Raw genomic sequence first — 12,733 nt, 5'->3', positions numbered from 1 at the left:
CTACAACTGGTTTGATGAATATCCACCATGGCTCGCCTACTCTGAATTAAATTGTGGTGCTTATTGTGTACCATGTATGGCTTTTGCAAAAACCGGTGGAAGGGGATCACAAGATCTGGGGCAGTTAGTTATTAGAAAATTCGACAACTGGAAAAATGCAAAAGAATTGAGTAAGAAAATCTTTCATTAATGATACATGTAATCCAATTTTTACACGCAACTTGATAATCTTTTGCACAATATATTTGAGATATGCGCATTTCTCAAAAACTAATGCCATTATCAAAAGAAATTTCTTTAATTTCAGGTATATAATAACCATGCAATGACATCTTACTACGGTAGAGCACTTGATTGCAAAGATAGTTTTCTGCATATTATGCAAAACAAAGAAGAATCTATACAAAATTTAATCGATCAGTCCCGTGTACAATAAATACGGGACAACAGAAGAATCATTACTCCTGTTATTGAAGTTATAATTGTACCAGAGCGGCAAGAGTTGGCTTTACGCGGACATCGAGACAGTGGGAAAATAGTAATTAAGGATGACTTTACTGGTATAAACGAAGGGAATTTCCGAGCTATGTTAAAATGGGGAGCCATGGGAGATCTATTTTTAAGAGAGCATTTAGAAAGTCCGGGAAAACGTGATAAATATACAAGTTTGACAGTACTAAATGAAATAATTGATGCTTGTTACAAAATCTTGACTGGAAAGGTTATTACAAAAATAAAAGCTGCAAAGCTTTATTCAGTCCTGGTTGATGAAACTCGAGATGTCTCTACAATCGAACAAGTGACCAACTGCATTCGATACATAAGTATGGCTTATGACGGAAAAAATCTTATGCACGAGGGTTTCTTGAAATTTGTTCCCACAGCATCAACTACAGGTACATCGTCATCGTAAATTTGACCCATATTCGCTTGAAATTACACATCTTCGTATATGATTAGAAAGCAGAGTCTAATATTATTAAAGTTATGCATAAAATTTTAACACACAAGTGTATTCAATAATTATATCAATCAAGGCTTATTAAATATACTTTTTTGTATGCATACAGGTGATGCTCTTGCAAAAATTATAGTGGAAAATATCGAACAGAGCGAGCCCGAAGAATCAAACTTAGTTGGACAGGGGTACGATGGAGCAAGCAATATGTCAGGCAAATACAACGGTATTCAGGCGATAATTCGAGAGAACTATGCGTCGCACGCTCTACACATTCATTGCGTTGTTCACGCTCACAATCTGGCTATATCTGCGACTAGCAGCATACCAGCTATAAGGGATTGCCTCAGTACTATCGAAACTGTTGTATGTGTTTTTTAACACTCCGAAAAGAATTCCAATTTTAGAAAAAACGATCGATGAATCAGATGAAACGACGAGGACAAAAAAGTTAAAAAGATTGAATCTTACTCGATGGGTATCGAAATATGTGGCTGTGAGCGATTGCGATGAGTTGTTCCCGTATGTGTACGGAACTTCGGAGAACCTACAAACTCTTGAAAAAGATGCAAAAATGTTGAAAAATGGTATGGATTTTGAATTTGCAATAAGCTTACGTTCCGTTACCAAGGTCTACCAACTTTCTTTACCTTTGAATCGAAAATTTCAAAAAATCAATTTGGATTTAGTTCTAGCTATAGACCTGGCTTAAGATTTACGCGCTAAGCTTATGAGAATGCGGTCTGAGATATCTGAATTTTAAGAAATTTACAAAGCTTCAACAGAATTAGCCGAGTCTCTACAAATGGAAGTGAAACATAAAAGAATAGTGAGTAGACAGAAGCATCGTGGTAACCCTCAAGTCAGCAGTACAGAAGACTATTTTCGAGTGTCGGTATTCAATCCATTTTTGGATTTTTATATCACGGATCTTGAAGAAAGATTCACCAGTCATGAGAATATTCTGAAGGGATTCATGGCACTCTTCAAACATGAACCGTCCAAAATTGACGAATTATCTGAACAATTTATAAAAATTTTCGATTTTTACCAGGAGTTTCTCACAGCTGGGTCAACAGAAGTACTTTCTGAATAGAAAATGTGGAGAAGATATCTAACTTCCAAAGAACACTTGCAGCCATTGAATGCATTGGATAAATGTGGAAATTTCCCTAACATCAACGTGTTACTGAAGATTTTAGCGACCTTACCTATATCGACTTCGACTCCAGAGAGAACCTTTTCCTGTTTGAAACGGATGAAGACTATTCAGAGAAACAAAATTGGAGAGGTAATATACTATTTCATGCTTCTAACCTTAAAAGTCCCCAAAAACATTTTACTTACATCAATCTCTTTTGTTATATAAGGAGCGCTCGAATGGATTAGCAGCTCTAGCAATGCATCGTGATATCGTCATCATAGCTGATGAGGTCATTGATGAGTTATCTAAAAAACCACGCCGGCTCGATTTTCTGTTGTAATAGACCGACAGGCATGTCGTGTTAATTAAAATAAAGTTTTACTTTTTATAATAATAAACAAATTGTTGACTAATATATCAACTAAAATGCTAAGACTGATTTCCTATGTATTATAGCACTGAAATTCTAATTACGTCATTGCACATTCTCTATCCCTCCCCATGTCCCAAGGCTATCTACGCCACTGATGTCAAGACGCGTCTTTCGACACCTCTCTCGATATTTTTGTACGCGTATTAGCAGTCGACCCCTTGTCTAGAGTATTACCAAATTTCTAATTTTTTTTCAATATTTTGTGTTCGAATTTTATTATAAAATTCCCTCAATGTTCTTACAAATTGTATGTCGGGGTTGATTCTGGATAGGTAGAGTTTAACCTGTTACAGTACATTACATTACATTTGTAACGTAGTGTTACAATAACGTAACCCCCTGTATTTCCTTACTCACTTAAACCTGAACCTCCCTGTACTTATTTTTCTATAGCATAGCCAACAACCACTTGTACTTATTCTTTTATAGCATAGCCAACAACCACTGATAGCAAACTAATGAAAATCACAATAATGGTGTGTTGACTTCTCAACCAGTTTGCGGCACCACCCATATAAACATATAAATTTGCATTTTTGCAATTCAGTCCTCGCAGGTGAGCCAGCGGGAGTGGTTGTTTTTTAAAGACAAAATTGGCACTCCGGCTAGCTAGCTGAGTGGAAGGGGGCGCTGTCATGGCGCGGGTCACCCTCCACCAGAGTTGGACGACGCGAGTGGTGTCTTCGGACTATCCTTCCCTCCGTCGCCCACCTCGGTGTTGAGCGGCCAGCTGCCTTAATGACCAAATAACCCCCCTCCCCCTCAGCTCTGGTTTTAGTAGGCTGGCCGGAGCGGAGGAACCACTCCCTCTAGTTAGCTGGGGAAAAGAGGGTGCGGCCGTGGCGCGAGTCACCCCCTGCTGCACCAAGATGACGCGAGTGGTGTCTTCGGTCTACCCTTCCCTCTGTCGTCCTGGTCTGGTAAGGAATGACTCGCCGCCCGAACGACCCCCTCTCCGCAGCTCTGTTTTCGGCCGTGAGCCGATGCGTGCGCACAAGGGGCTACCGCTGTGCCGTTAAGGTGAACTTCCCCTCCGCCACGGGTCGACCCACGGCGTCTCGGATGGTACAACCCCACCCCCTTACGCACCTTCTACTAGTGTGCAAGTAGGGAGGCGGGGCTGTCCAGCGGTGAAACCAGCACTAACCCGAGTCCTCGCAGTCTCTTCCCCAGGTGACCGACCGGCCTACTATCGATTCTGCCGAAGACTGCCGATCAATCAGATCCCGCCGATACCGTCAACCGACCCCGCCCGGAACGAGCCGCCGCTGTCCAGGTAAATCCCATCGCCAGCATACTTCCCCTCTCACCCCGGCCCTAGTACGGGCTCCGTAGCCCCCCGCCGCTGCCGTCGCATCGTCACCCTTCCGGTGCCGCCGCTGCCTCCATCCCGCGGGTGCTACGCCGACCGTTGGCCGTCCGCCATACTACCGCCGTGCCCATCCCGCCTTGCTGGTGCCGCTGCTGCTTCCGTACCGCCGTACCAGTCCGTCCGTTACCCGATCGTTCAACCGCCCTACCGAACCTCCTCTACTCCAACTACCGTTATCCGCAGCTCCGCCCACTCGCCATCTTGCGACGGAAAGCTGCTGCCCGCCTAATATCTCCAGCCGTGTGTGCGTGTTCGTAACACATAAATATCGTGTATTTATTCAGTAGGGGTTTGTGGGACCTTTACTCGACTCTGGATTGACTGAGCGTTACCCCAGCCTTAGACAAAACGCACCTCATACATTAAATGTTATATTCAATGGCCATCTTTACAAAATCTAATTCAAAAGGAGTCTACAATTGATACACTTATTACTGAAACACAAAAGTGGAAAGAAATTTTATATAGAATTTTGGACACTATTTTATTTTTGGGTGAAATGAGACTAGCTTTCAAAGGCGAAAGTATATATCTTGGTGAACGAAACAATGGACATATTTCGGGCATCTAAGATCTCAAAAGCTATTATGATGCGATACTTAGAGATCATTTAGAGAAAGTTAGGATTTCACAACAGCAGCACAAACGTTTGCAAGTTCACTATCTTTCCCCAGATATTCAGCACGAGTTTAAAGAAATTTGTGCAAAGCACGTGAGGGAAGATATATTACATAAAGGCAAGAAAGCCAAGTATTTTGCTGTTATCGTTGATGCCATGCCTGATGCTAGTCACGTCAAAGAGGATAAATACAATAAGAGCCGGCACTCGTTATTTTTTTGGTATTTACTCGATCTATACTGAGAGGTAGTCGCTACTTTTTTTTTGGGCGAGATATTTATAAATGTCTTCTATACATTTTCTTGGGGTATTTGTGTTTATTGTGTAAGATGACCATCGTGGTCATCTTTATTCTTGCGTCGTAGTTGACGCAGGTTATCGCCCAAACGCTTTAACGCAGCTTAAGTAAGGCACACAATATAAATTGCGTAGACTTCTCGCACACACACCGATTTCAATATAAAACACAAGAACTGATGAACTTTACTTTTTAAGTATCGTCTTTTTAAAATTTATTTGTTGAATATAAAAATGTTCACAAACTTAGAAATTTAATATATATGTGAGCTGCTGAAAACTTTTGCTTCTTGACGAGTTGAATGCGCGAAATTAATTGGCGTCATTCAAAGTGACGTTTATGAAGGTAACCCTCATGGTGAGTGATTGGTGTGGTCAAAAAATTGACGTGGTTAATATTTAATGATTGATGTTATGGTCACTCAACACTTATCATAAGGGTTGCCTTACATCATCCCCCTTTGGAAAAGAAGAATTGGCCAAATTCTTCTGTCCCAAACGTGATGTATTTTATCTTAATAAAAGTTTAAGACTGTTAAACTAAATTTAAATCTACATCTATGTTTAGATCTAAATTAAAAATGAAATTCTAAAGTCTAATTCTAAAGTAGGACTTAAATTTAATTTTTATAATTAAAAACAATTTTTTTGTGTTTTAATTCTACTGTATGAATTAAGTTCTTAATTTTTAATGATTGTTTAAATTTATTTGATTTCATTGTCTTTTTTTCAGGTTTGGAAGAAAAACATTTTATTCCTAATTTAACAATAGAGATTAACTTTAAATAATCTTGAATTTAAAAATTTAATTTAATTAATTTTTCTTATTCTATTTTTATGTACTATTTTTTTCTTTTTCGTTTCGTCATCAATTAACGTGACGTTTACGCCGTCAATACCTATTACGGTATACGGACCAATATAGATACTACTATGCTTGTCGCGGGGTTCTTTTTCAAGCAATACCTTGTCAAATACCTTGACAGATATTGGTTGTGAACTTTTGTTATATCCGGTTTGATTTTTTAATTTGTGTTCTGTAACTGTTTTATTCGCTAATTCGTGAGTTTTTTGAAAACGAAATTTAACTTCTTTCGAATAGTTTGCTATGTTATAAATCGGGTCTATTTTATCGGTTTGCAGTTCTTTTGGTAAATTAGCTGTTTTGCCAAAGACTAATTCATATGGTGAGAATTTATTATCGAATACTGTGTTTGTTGTTGTGTTATGAAGAAAAGTGAAATATTTCAAGTAAACATCCCAGTCGGAAAAATTGGGATTTAGAAAAGATCTTAAATATTCATTGAAAACTCTGTGATTTCGCTCTACTGTGCCAAGAGTTTCATGATGGTACGCTGTGGAAAATTTATGTTCTATTTTTAATAGTTTTGTTAACTCTGAAAAAATTTCATTTTTGTATTCGGTACCTAAATCGGTTTTAATCGTCTTCATAATGCCATATATTAGTATGAAATTTTCAAAAATAGCTGATGCGACCGTTTTTGCACTTTTGTCAGGTATCGCAATCGTTACTAAGTATTTGCTGAGATCGCATATAATGGTGACAGCGAACTTGTTACCATTATCGGATTGAGGTAGAGGTCCTATAGTGTCAATGACAACAATGTCGAATGGCTTACATGGTGTTTCGGTTAGGACTAAATTTTCTTTTGTTTTTGGCTTAACCTTATTCAAAAGACATTTTTCGCAGTTTTTAACAAATTTCGCTATATCGCGCGTCATGCCTTTCCAATAATATTTGGTTCTGAGTTTTGCATAAACTTTTTTGCTACCGAAATGTCCTCCTAAAATTGGGTCGGTATGGTAAATTGTTATTAATTGTTGTTTTTTGTCTTCGTCTGTCACAGTTTCTACGGGTTCGGTTAGGACGATTTCTAAATGTTTTAAAATTTTATTCCCAATGGTTTTCAGATCTGATATCGAAAAATATTTAAAAAGATTATCATTTTTTTGCAATTCAATTATATTAATATTGCGCTTGCCAGCTTCTTTTTGTAGCTTCAAAAGTAATTCATCTAAATGTATCATTTTGTTAGCACACGCAACCTTAATTAACTCAATCTTTTTGTGTTTTAAATGCGCATTTACTTCAAAATTCGTAATTTTACCACTTTTATCATAATTTATTTGTGATTTTACTCTGGGTATTTTCTTTGAAAATTTGTTTGAAAAATTATCATAAACTTGTAATTTTATGTTTTCTTTTACTTTTTCTTCTTTGAGTATTTCTTGTTGCATTAATTGTTCTTGTTTTGTCTGTGATCTTGTCTGTACTGCTAAGATTGATGTTCCTGAATTTTTTATTTCTTCTATTGTGATGCGAGAGAGTGCATCTGCTCCTACGTTCGTTTTACCTTTTATGTATTCAATAGTGAAGTTGTACTCTGCCAGTTCAAGTCTGATACGTGAAAGTTTTGAAGAGGGATCTTTCATATTGAACAAGTAAACTAATGGACGATGATCGGACTTGACTGTAAAGTGTGTGCCATATATGTATGGTCTGAACTGTTTTATTGCAAAAAATATAGCTAAAAGCTCTAACTCAATTATTGATTTCTTTTGTTCTGAATTATTAAATGATTTGGACGCGAAACAAATTGGTAAGTCAATGCCATCTTTATTTTGACTTAAAATGGCACCACAACCAATTTTTGAAGCGTCGACAGTAATTATAAATTCCTTTTTGAAGTCTGGGTATTGGAGAATTTGAGGAGAAATTAAAGATTTTCGAAGTTTTTCAAATGCTATATCACATGATTGATCCCATTTAAATTCCACTCTTTTCCTGCTAAGTTTATTTAAAGGTGCTGCTATGGAAGCAAAATTTGGTATAAACCTTCTGTAATAATTGGCGAATGCCACGAATCGTCTTACTGCATCTTTATCGGAAGGTTTCGGATATTTCTTTATTGCAATTATTTTGGAATCGTCTGGAAGTAGACCTTTTGACGAACATTTGTGTCCTAGGAAAGTGACTTCTGAACGCATGAAGTTGCATTTTTCGGGATTGAGACGCAAATTAAATTTTTTGCATGTTTGAAAGACTTGTTCTAAATTTTTAAGATGGTGAGCTTCGCTGCACCCAATGACTATAAGATCATCGACATATAAAAAGGCTTGGTTTGGAGAAATTCCTGAAAAGGCAATTGACATCATTCTTGAGAATGAATTCGGAGCTACGTTTAAGCCGAATGGTAAAACTTTCCATCGAAAAGCACCGCGATCAGTGCTGAATGAAGTGATGTCTCTAGAATCTTTATTTAATGGGATTTGGTGAAAACCTGAATACAGATCCAATGTAGAAAAATATTTGGCTCTGCCTAGATTATCAAGAATATCGTCTATTCGTGCAAGTGGGAATTTGTCTGCTATCAATTTTTTGTTTACGGCTCTAAAGTCAACACACATCCTGTAGGATTTCTGTCCATTTGGGTTTTTCTTTGGCACAAGTATCAATGGACTATTATAGTTGGAATAGCTGTGTTCTATAAGATCGTTTTGCAATAAATTATCAACTTGTTTATTAATTTCCTCTCTCTGACAGTATGGTAAACGGTAGTTTTTTATGTAAACAGGATTTGTATCTGTCAATCGTAATTTCTGTTCATAAAAGTTGTTAAGTGTCATACGATCGGTCTTTAGTGCAAAAATATCATCATATTTTAGACATAAATCGAGAAGTTTTGGTTTGGCATAGTTCGGCATTTGTTTTTCTAAAATTGATTTTAATTCCTCTGACCTTTTCGAATCTTTTGAAAGATCATTGATTTTATACACGTTATAGTTGGTGATTTCATCCGTAACTATGTTACAATTTCTTACGTATTTTACCTCGTCAGTGACGTTTAATACCTTTATTATCGGATTGTTAGTGTCAACAATACACTTTGCGGTGAACACACCACTACAAATTTCCTGTGCGTCTATAAAAACTGGATGTTTAGATTTTTTCAGCTTAAATAAGCGATAAACTTCGCATCTAGGAGGAATTATCAATGTATTATCGGTTGTATTATGTAAAATTGAAATTTTATGAATATTTTTGCCAATGCCAATAGTTATGCTCTCGTTTGCATAGTCTATGATGCAATTGTATTTTTTCAAAAAGTCTTTGCCTAAAATACCATCTGACGGTATGTTGAATTTGTCATCTACTACATTTAAAGTATGTGGAATTGAAAAATTTGAATAAAAAAGTTCTGTTTTAATGGTACCCAATGTTGAAACTGTATCTGTCGTAACACCCGTTATATTTATAATATTGTTGTTATTTATAGAAACATTTTGTTTTAAACTTGAAAGTTTTATAATTGATATATCAGCCTGTGTATCTACTAAGAAAGTGCATGTTTTAAAAGAGTCATTGCAATTCAGTTCGATAAAATCTGAGTAGTTCAGGTTTAAACAATAAATTGATTTATTTTGAAAAACGTTATTTAATTCAGATTCTGGTCCCCCAGTGTTCGCTCCTGAGGGCCGTTGGCGTTTAAAGTGCGTACACTAGCATTATTTGTAGTATTTGAACGTCGATTGTTGTTGTTACTGTTGTTATTGCTGTTGTTTCTGTTTACGGGCCTGCTATTGTTATTTCGAAAATTACCATTATTTCGCGAGCCATAATTATTGTTGTTATTATGCCTATAATTGCTATTGTTGTTTCTGTTAAAATTGTTGTTGTACCTCGAAAAGTTGTTCCTATTATATTGATTTGACCTGAAGTTACCTCGAAAACTATTATTTTGCCTGTTATAACGTGATCTAAACGCTAGTACCTGCCTTTCACTTGTTTGGTTATTTTGTTCTACGATCATTTTCGCAACTACATCCTTAGAATCAGTAAACGTAGTTGACGCTAAAATTGATTTTACTAGGTCTGAGCGAGTGTTAAGCCGACAAACGTTGACGGTTTGTTCGACTGCCATTTCGTGCGCTTTTTCCTGAGTCATTCCTTCTATAACTAATGATCGTTCTAAAGCATCGGAGAGTTCCTCAACACGTTTAGCGAATTCAGTATGATTGTTATTAAAAACTTTTAACGATGCGATTTTTCCTGCAACAACTTTTGAGTTGTCAGGTTTTATTCTACCTTTTAATGCATCTTTTATTTGTTGAATTGTTGTTACTTCATTTGGAATTGCCTCACGCGCTTTCCCTTCTAACTTGGATTTTATAAACGAAATGAAAGTATTTGTCAAATTTTCTTCCATCAAATCTTCTATCAAAACTATTTTATCTATAAAGGATGCAAGTGAAAGCGGATCGCCGCTGTAGTTTTCTCTAATTATGGATGCACACATAGTAATAAAAGTTTTCTTTTGCTCTGAAGTCGCCATTGTTGGTTGTTCTTCGCTAATTGTGTCTAAATTATTATTGTGGAGTGAATTGGAAAATCCAGGGAAATCCTCAAGAAAAGATACGTGACTTTTTTTAATAATACTAGCTTTGTAAGCTGAAGTTGTCGATGCGTCGGATAATTCTTCCTCAGTGTCAAAATCCGAACTTGATTCGCTTTCTTGTATTAATTCAGAAAGATCTTTGGGTATTTTTATATTGCAGTTAATTCTAGAAAAACATTTAGTGAGTTGTTCTCTGCACTTTGACAAACTTTCGATTATTGAACTAGGCTTATCTCGATTTTCAAAATATGAATTTACTTGTATTATGATTTGGTTATAGCTTTTAATTAAAGCATCTTCATATTCTATTGATTTTTTCGCTGAGATAGATCGGTTATTTAAAACTCGTTTAGTAACTTTAGTGAAATTAGAGCGTAAATTTTTGAAATTGGAATCAAAATCTGACATTTGACAACTGACATCTGAAAACTTTATTACCTTTATTGAAAATGTTTACCTCCGTGGCAGAAAAAAAAATGTTTCATAAAAAAAAATTCGGAAAAATGTTAAAACTAACGCTGTAGGCACTGTTTATATAAGAATGAATTTGAAACTATTCATTCGCTCAGTAATTGTGGTTTGTAATTTAAAAAAAAAATTTTTTTTTTTGTTTAAAAATCAGAGAATATTCGAAATATTCAAAATCGATAAGTTAATTGGTAAATGGTAAAGATTCGCATATTCGAAAGGCACTGTATTTAAGACTTATTTTGTAAATGCAAGTGAATGTTGAAATATTTTAACCGCACTGTATTCGTTTAATAATGCAAAGAGGAAAAAAAACTGTTGGGATATTTGAAAGACACTGTATATAATGCACAGTTTGAAAAGAGTCGCAAATGTAAGATATGTTGAAATATTTGGAATACACTGTATTCGTGTGATGCTTCGAAGGAATTGTTAACTATTTGAATGGCACTGTATTTGTTGCAAAAAAATATGTAAATGTTTATGATATTCACTATGTTCAATTTCCGAAGAAATAATTAGAAAAAGAGAAAAGTAAGCTTCCACCGATAAAATAAATTTTCACCATTACCATTATGTGACTGTAACCTGTGTATATTGATATTTGAAGTCAATGAGAGATTTCAAAATTGATTAGCTTCGAATAATTATCGCAAACTTTTGGCGAAAAGATTTGATATTTTTGGTATTATACATATAGAATTGATGTATAATTTGCGTTTCAAAAAGGTTTTAAAAAAATGTTTAAATTTGAAAAAATAGTTTTCCGATTGTATTTATTACGAAGCAGTGTTCGCATTTAAAATAAAAAATTCAAGTTCCATGTTAATGTTTGAAAAAGAAAGAATATAGTAATATATGCGTGATAATTTGCATGTGGTGGCCGTATATTTGAAATTACTATGCTTAATGTACATTTGAATTTTTCGAAATTTGAATGTTTATATTTCAATATAATAATTTTATGTATGTAAGTAATTTGAAAAATTCAATTTCTTAATTTAATTAGTTTAACATGTTATTGTCTTTAAAGTAGAAAAAGTATGTTGCTACATGCGTAGTAAACAAATGTTTAAGAAAAGTACGTTTATAATCAAAAGTGTCAAATTGTGTTGCTACATGCGTAGTAAACAAATGTTTAAGAAAAGTATGTTTATAATCAAAAGTGTCAAATTGTGTTGCTACATGCGAAGGCTACATGTGTATTACGAAAAATTGTTGCTAAGTTTATAGTATACATGTATATATATTGAGAAAGCCAAACTACCTACGTATGTACAAAGTTAAAATTTTATATACGTATATATTATGGTACTGTACCACCTTTTTTCTGCTTTGCTTGCTGCCTTTGGTTGTATGCTGCTGAAATTTGTTGTTGTTGGTGTTGTCTTCCGTTGCTGCCGTTACCAAGTGAAGCTTTTCCTATTTGCCTCTCGTTCTTGCTTCTGTCTTTTAGCTTATTTTGCTTTCTCGAATTTTTGTGGATGAGTAAATGGCTTGGGGTTATATTTAACCGCTATTAACGGTGCTCTGCAAAGGCGTCACTGGTGGTTGTGCTTATCATCACCGTTATTGCATAGTACAGCCATTTCAAAAAATTTTAACATATATGTGTATGTATGTATGTAACACCACAATTTTCCAATAACTTTCTTTCTTTTTAGTATATTAAATGTATGTATATTTTGGATTTTGTTCCAAAATTTTTGTAAAAGTCCACTTTTAGTTTTAAATTTGGTTTTTATTTACCATTTAAAATTTTTTTGAAATTGTATTGGTTTTTGTAATTTATAACTTTTTTTTTTGTAGGTTTTTGAAAATTTTATGAATTTTTTCTTTTTTTGTAGATTTTGAAATTTTATACTTGTTTTGTAGGTTTGCAATTTTATGATTTTGTATTTTTGAAGTTTTATTAAAAAATTGTTAGTAGTCTTTTTGAAATTTTGTAATTTTTTGTAATTTTTCGTAAATTTTTGAAATTATCTTACTTCGAGTAATTTTCTTTTTTGCATATATTTTATGAAT

At 34.9% G+C, this 12,733-nt stretch overlaps 1 long non-coding RNA gene across 1 annotated transcript; it reads left to right on the top strand.

Annotated features, from left to right (window-relative positions):
* Positions 1 to 2,419, top strand: LOC137242336 (uncharacterized). Its single transcript, XR_010950195.1, has 3 exons — positions 1 to 896; positions 1,071 to 2,249; positions 2,329 to 2,419. It is a non-coding gene; the product is annotated as an uncharacterized lncRNA (long non-coding RNA).
* The last annotated feature ends 10,314 nt before the right edge of the window (positions 2,420 to 12,733 follow it).

This window comes from Eurosta solidaginis, chromosome 2, assembly GCF_040869045.1.
Source record: "Eurosta solidaginis isolate ZX-2024a chromosome 2, ASM4086904v1, whole genome shotgun sequence".
NCBI lineage: Eukaryota > Metazoa > Arthropoda > Insecta > Diptera > Tephritidae > Eurosta > Eurosta solidaginis.
The sequence above is the reverse complement of the archived record's forward strand: the minus strand, read 5'-3'. Positions and strand labels throughout refer to the sequence as shown.